This window comes from Cottoperca gobio, chromosome 5, assembly GCF_900634415.1.
Source record: "Cottoperca gobio chromosome 5, fCotGob3.1, whole genome shotgun sequence".
Classification (NCBI taxonomy): Eukaryota; Metazoa; Chordata; class Actinopteri; order Perciformes; family Bovichtidae; genus Cottoperca; species Cottoperca gobio.
The window spans coordinates 2,165,001-2,172,083 of record NC_041359.1 but is presented as its reverse complement, the minus strand read 5'-3'; positions in this window follow the sequence as shown (position 1 = coordinate 2,172,083).

Genomic DNA, 7,083 nt, shown 5'->3' with positions numbered 1-7,083 from the left:
ACATACATCAGAAAACCTCTATAAAAAATGAGTGAATCTGTCATGATAGTGATTTTCAGTATCCCGTTTTATTTTGAAACGTTCACTCCCCCGTGTGTCATGTCTTGTTTTACTTCCTGTCCTTGTGTTTTACACCTCACCCTGTGATTGTTAATTTGATCCTCCTGTGTATTTGCCTGTCTCTCCCAGCTGTGTCTTGTTCCCTCATTTAGTGTCTGTGTGATATTACCCTGTCTGTGGTGGCAGCCCTGGTATTGAACTCTCAGCCTTCTCAGCCTGTTTGGAAGGCATACCACTAGACCACTAGGCTATCACCACCACGAAGCAATCTAAATCGCAGCCACCACCCAGCTACAGGGGGGAAACCTGACAGGAGGTTGAAGAGGAAGATCTGCACAGCTGCCAAAGACCCGAAAGGTGCAAAGGTGTGACTGTTATTTGTGAGGCATGTATGCACTGAGATGGCAATTTTCGCTGTTCCCATATGTTTTTATTTAATCAGTTTTTATTTCTTTGCTTCATTCATGTTATACATTCACCACAGTTACACTTACAGGAAACAGGATCGTATTTTCCATGCTTGTCTTATCACTGTATTAAATGTTTTGAGATAAATAAGAAGTTTACTGGATTGATTCAAGATAGAAACTCTGACTCCAAATTAAGAACACTAACAGTAGAGACACTGAATGCTCAGCATTATTTGAAGCCAGTTAAATCACGACAGTAGAAGGTTGGATGTGAGTAAATGTTTTGTGAAACTTCAGCTCAGCTGGCTGTGTTTACATGTAGGCCTTGTCTTCTCCAGTGATCCATGCATGTCTGTTTACTAAGCCCCCAGGAAGAACGGCTAGTATTGAAGCATGTTCGTAGTATCCTAACGGTGGAATTACAACTTTCGTGTCAGACACTCTATGCCATGGGGCCCAAAAAGACTGCCTAGTACACTTACAAACTAAAAGTTGTAAAATGCGCTAATCCAAATCCAGAATTATTTTCCCTCCTCCATTCACGTGACAGCCAACACCAGCTCCATTTTTTATTATTGTAATTATTTAAAAATAATTATTTTGTTCTCCATCCCAGACTGGGACACACACACACACACACACACACACACACACACACACACACACACACACACACACACACACATAAATCCCAACCTTTCATTTTACTTTTAAATAAAATTTATTTGAGCTGAAGCTCTAGCCCATTTGAGTGTAAACCCCAAACTATAACAATCACAACTGCAAGCAATACACAGCATTTGGATTAACACAAGGATAGATTCTCCCAATAGACACCAGGGAGTCACCGGCAGCCTTGCTGTGTGCAGTCTGACTATACCATAGATTAGACATTTTTAAGCAATAGGTTTGGCAATGGTTTTATAAGGTTTCCCATGCAGCATGAACCAAGCAGTCCAAGACCAATGGACCATAACTCCAAGAGGCCAAATCTGTGCCTGTCTGACGGGTCCACATGCACACTATTGTCTGCAGAGAGGTATGCACAGAGCAGTACAAAAATATTTGAACATTACTTTATTCAGGGCATACAGCTTGTTGTGATTTGTTGTCAGTGACAAGTCAACATTATAAAACAAACTTAAATAATCCTTGAGTTTTTTTTTCTCTGAAGGGTTGTTTCTTATGGTACCCAACTCTTCCGACGTGCAAGTAAATGTGAGATTATATCACATTCAGGCATAATTCTTAAAAAGTAATCCCCATGGTTACATTCACTCTCTGCACTGACACCCACAAAGACAAAGACACCCCCCCTTCCCAGTTGTCAGAATCAATATTGGCATGTATGACAAAGATGAAGAGTCTCTAAAGAAAACTGCTCGATTGAATGTGGCGCTGGAAATGACAAGTGACAAGCGAGCCGCTGTCTGAGGCTGACAGATGAGCTAACGACCAGAGACCTCCATGACAGATGCTCTCCAACATGTCAAGGAAAGAGCAGACGCTGGGGAGCAAGATGACAGCAGCCACAACCACATTAATGCTCCTAAAAAAAACAAAGGACTGGCCTGTGAGAAAAGGAAACTCCAGTCAGCCCCTCTGGCTCTACATTTAGAGAACAAAGGACTCTTTCTTCTTTTCTCTAGATTGAACCACTTTTTCATATAGTCTCTGTCTACAGCACATTCTGAAGGCTCGTAATTTAAAGTAATACAAAGTCCTTGTGATCATATTTGTAGAACATTTTTATACTTACCACAGCTATATCAAATGCCTTTGTTTCTGCTACAGTAGAAATATTGGCTGTCCTGCTTTTTCTTTTCAAAGTACTGGAAAATAATACAGGGCTGCACACTTGGAAGGAAACAATTAGGTCAAAATCAACCTGTAAGTTTGTGGAAATCTGGAAGTTTAATTAATTTTGTAAAGATATGCGTACTGGGGAATTATTGATTTCAATGTTCTGAGAAGGATTTTGGAACAAGGCTGACAAACTCCATTAAATTAATTTGAGAATCTGGCCAATTAGATGCGTTGTCAGAAAAGGTTACTGTATGTTACACACAAAATGGACAGAGATCCTTTGGGGAGCATAACAGTGTTTAGTACATTTCATGGCAAACTGCCCTCTAGATTTTGATGTTCTATGTCAAATGTAAAGTGGGCTGAAATACATGCACGAGGAAATGTGAGAGGTGAAATTGATATAGTTCATAAAATCAAACTGCCTGTTCGAGCAATAGCCATTACATACATTTACTCAGTAATTTATATATATATATATATATATATATATATATATAGAGATATATATATATATATATATATATATATAGAGAGATATATATATATATATATATATATATATATATATATATATATATATATATATATATATATATATATATATATATATATATATAGAGAGATATATATATATATATATATATAGAGAGAGAGAGAGAGAGAGAGAACTATAGAATACAAAAAGGATCAATATAAAACATTATTACATATCAATTGAAACACAAATATTGACTGACATCTGTTTCTAAATAAAGGAGGATAGATAAAGGTAATGCAGTTGCATAATAATACATTATTTTATATCTACAACTAATGTTAATAGTAATGAACACAATTTAGTAGTTTGGGTCCTGGCTTGAATATTATAATTGATATTAAAGATGAACAGACAAGTTGCAGTCTGGTAGTGTAATGCTAAGTTTTATCAGGTCATCTAAACATGTTTGGGTATCAAACGTCCTGCTTTTAGAGATGATCTACAATACCAATAGACAAATATGAATGTTTAGATGATGACTTGTAGTTAAAGTGACACTGTGTATTGCTTGTACAAGACTGGACAGGGAAGATTGCCAGCTGATATGAAACTTTTCTGCAAGAACTATCTCCCTCTTTGATTATCATATATTCTATGTAAAAAGTGATCCTTTTCTCCAAAGACTGTTTGTGGTGACTTTTATTTATCTTTTTAATTTGAGTTGAGTTGAGTAAACTTCTGAAATGAAATGTCTGAACACAGAAGTGTGGAGTGGCAATCACTTTCAACTTTCTAAATAGTCTTCAACCTCAGAAAAGCAGGATTTCTATTCAATTCCCAATTGGCGGCAGAGCAATTTCAACTCAAGAAGGATTATTTTATCTGAAGTAGGCATATTGAAGGAAAAACAACCAGTGCTCTGCTGATAAATCTGGAGATGTTTGGGTTAATATTCAATACTTATAGAATCAAATGTTTTGTTTTTGAAGAAGTACTGAATACATTTAAAGCAAATCAGAGAACAGCACTCATAGATTAATTTGCCCAAATAAGAACAGCAATCAAACCCCTAAGAATCAGCAGCAATGTTTTCCAAAACATTAAAGATGATTGCTTTTCACAGCAACAGGGATGGTGAGTATGGTACAGTTATTATTATTATTATTATTTATTTTTTAATTTTATGGTTAGGGTTTGGATTAAATGTTAGGAATGTCTAGGAAAAAAAAACTTGACAACAATGTTCATATATGGATTTGATGTACTGTGGGAAAGAAAAATAATTGAAGAAAATTGATACCAGGTTTATTTCCGTGTATCTAATGTGTATCTAACCCAGGAAAATGCCGGCACCAGACCGACGAGTGGACAGCAAAACACTTGATTTATGATTCCCATACTCGGCTCCTCATTGGTGGAGATTGGGGGATGGACTATATTCAATCTCCCATTTCCCTTACATAACACTCGTATGCACGTTTCTATAATGTTAACACATGCGTCACATGATCTCAATGCTCTGGCTAGCTGTTGCTGACTTCAGCATCCCTGAGGTCTCCTATGCCAGGCCAGAGCTGCTCGCATTCCCTGCGCTCGGCCATTCCTGTCCATATTAGGCATTTTTAATTGGACAGGTGTTCATTTCTGCTGACACGGGTATTTCTGTGTGACTGGGGGCTTTTCATAGTGAGTTTCTGGTACTTATCCACTCTGACCTCAACATTTTCAGATTACAAATTAGAACAGACACAATCTCTACTGTAACACTAGATATGGATACAACCAATATTCTGAATACCTGTGAAACCTTATTATATTATATTATTTTATGACAGATAATTTGGAGGAAAGTTTCTTACAACACTAACACATGGATGTATTAAGAGAGCTGGATATGGCCTGGCTGCCAATTTGCCCCAGAGGCAAACCGTGGTACTGTAATGAACAGAACTCTATTTCAGAATCAGAAATCCTTTATTAGTCCCACAACAGGGACATTTACATAGTTACAGAAAATAACATATGAGGTAAAGTGCCAAGTGCAAGTTAATTAAGTAAAAATAATATAAGTACAAGTTGAGTAGTTTATAAATATATATATTGCACATGGCAGTGATAATTGCACAACAGTGGTGGAATAGTGTGTTCTTGGTGTGGTGGTCTACCAGGGGCCGTGGTGATTGTACAGTCTGACTGCTGCAGGGAGAAAGGAACTACGGTATCATCACGGGTGATGCAGCCTGTCGCTGAAGGAGCTGCACAGTGCAGACAAAGTGTCCTGGAGGGGGGTGGGACATGTTGTCCAATAGAGATGACAGCTTGGCCGTCATTCTCCTGTCTCCCACCACCTCCACAGTGTCCAGAGGGCTCCCCAGGACAGAGCTGGTCTTCTTCACCAGTCTGTTCATTCTCTTCCTGTCAGCAGCCGAGATGCTGCTGCCCCAGCAGACCACTCCCTAAAAAATAGCTGATGCCACCACAGAGTCAAAGAAGGTCTTAAGGAGTGCCCCTGCACTCCAAAAGATCTCAGTCCCCTCAGCAGATAAAGCTGCTCTGTCTCTTCTTAAACAGAGCAGCAGAGTTATCTGACCAGTCCAGTTTATTGTTCAGGTGAACACCCAGGTACTTGTAAGATTTTACAATCTCAATGTCCGTTCCCAGGAGGTTCACTGGTGTTGGGAGAGAATGATGGCGCCTCCTGAGGTCCACCACCAGCCCCCTGGTCTTCCTTCCATTGAGCAGCATTCCTCCGGCACCAGAGGGCCTCATCCCCATCAGAGATGAGGCCGACAATAGCAGAGTCATCAAAGAACTTCTGCAGGTGACACTTTGAAATCATGGGTTGAATGGGTTGAATGTTGTGGAAGTCACTGGAGAAATCAAATAACATGATTCTCACTGTGCCCCCAGCCCAGACACAGGATGTTTTCCACAGATGTGGTACCCTCCCTTGCTTCAGGCTCAGGTTGAACAATGGCTACACAATTCCACACAGCTGGTCGGCGCAGGATTTGAGGAGCCTTGAGCTGATGCCATCTGGATGGAGAAGCAGGAGACAGAGTTGTTGTGTGGAGTAGCTGCCAGCTGGGGGTTGAGGGAGGTTGCAGGGTGGAGATGACAGGGTCGTATCCCGGTGGTGAGGACAATGGGGGTTGCAGGAGGGGGAAAACCGGGGTGAGGGGCGCCTGACTGATCAAATCTATTGAAGAAAATGTTTATCCACTTTAGGTCTCCCTTGGGCTGAGAGTCTGGCTTCTTGTACCCAGAAATGGTTTTCAGGCCTCTTCAGACACCGCTGACATTCCTCTGCTGCAGTTGTTCCCTCTCTGATCTTCCATCATAGCTCCCTCTGAACAATCCTCAGCTCTTCCTTGTTATCTGACCTAAAGGCCCTATTTTTGTCTTTGAGGAGAGCCTTTATCTCAGGATTTATCCAAGGTTTGTTGTTTGGGTAACATTGTACAGTCCTGGTGGGTACGACGTTATCCACACAAAGGTTTATGTATTCTGTGATACAGTCTGTAAGGCTGATAATGTCATCCCCATGAGAGTCCGTGAGCACATCCCACGCAGTGGAGTCAAAACAGTCTTGCAGGGCCTCCTCAGACTCAGCAGACCATCTCTTCACTGTGTGTGTGGTCACTAGTTATCTGCCTGCAGGAGGTGTACCAGGTTGTGGTCTGATCTACCCAGGGGAGGGAGAGGTGATGAGCTGTATGCCTCCTTGGTGTTGGCATACAGTAAGTCCAGTGTTTTATGGTCTCTGGTGGGGCATGTGACATACTGTTTGAATGTGGGCAGAGTGATGGAAAGTCACCAGAGATCAGAAGGAGGATGTTGGGGTGCTGTGTCTGCAGCCTGCTTACAGTGGAGTTGATGATGTCACAAGCCACATCGGCGCTAGCAGAGGGGGGAATATATGGCCCTATTGCGCTAATATGCGAGAACTCCCACGGCAGATAGAATGGCCGCATGCTAACAGCTAGTAGCTCAATGTCCCCACTGCAAACTTGCTCTTTAATAGTGATGTGCCCAGGGTTACGCCATCTATCGTTCACAAACACAGCCAGCCCTCATCCTTTCCTCTTACTACTCTCTTGCGTCCTGTCCGCCCGTTGCAGACAAAAACCGTCCAGTGTGGCCTTAGTGTCCGGAGTTAACTCGGTAAGCCAAGTCTCTGTGTATATCATGATTTACATATTGCTTGACCGAAAAGGAGCAGCAAGAGTTAATTGTAACATTTTGGTCGCCGAAAATGTCTTATTCAGCGTTGGTTATACTTTCTCGTGTCACTTTTGGTTCCAAGAAAACAAGAAAAAACAAAAT